This window comes from Penaeus monodon, chromosome 29, assembly GCF_015228065.2.
Source record: "Penaeus monodon isolate SGIC_2016 chromosome 29, NSTDA_Pmon_1, whole genome shotgun sequence".
In the NCBI taxonomy this organism is placed as follows: Eukaryota; Metazoa; Arthropoda; class Malacostraca; order Decapoda; family Penaeidae; genus Penaeus; species Penaeus monodon.
In genome coordinates this window covers 31,080,645-31,080,857 of record NC_051414.1, presented here as the reverse complement: position 1 = coordinate 31,080,857, position 213 = coordinate 31,080,645, and positions in this window count along the sequence as shown.

Sequence of the window (213 nt, the reverse complement as noted above, 5' to 3'; positions counted from 1 at the left end):
GCTCCATCATTGAATGAACCTCATTGCTAGATTGCCCTAACAACAGAATGAGTAAGAGCAATGTTCCTAAGGAATTCAAAAGGTGCTTCATTTTGCATGGTAGGCGGGAGACACAGTACAGTGTGCATGTTTTTTGAATCTCATGTTATTTATGGAGGCCGTTTTAAGGATCCGTGATTGTTTTTAGGTATAAGTAAAGATTTTAAAGACAAT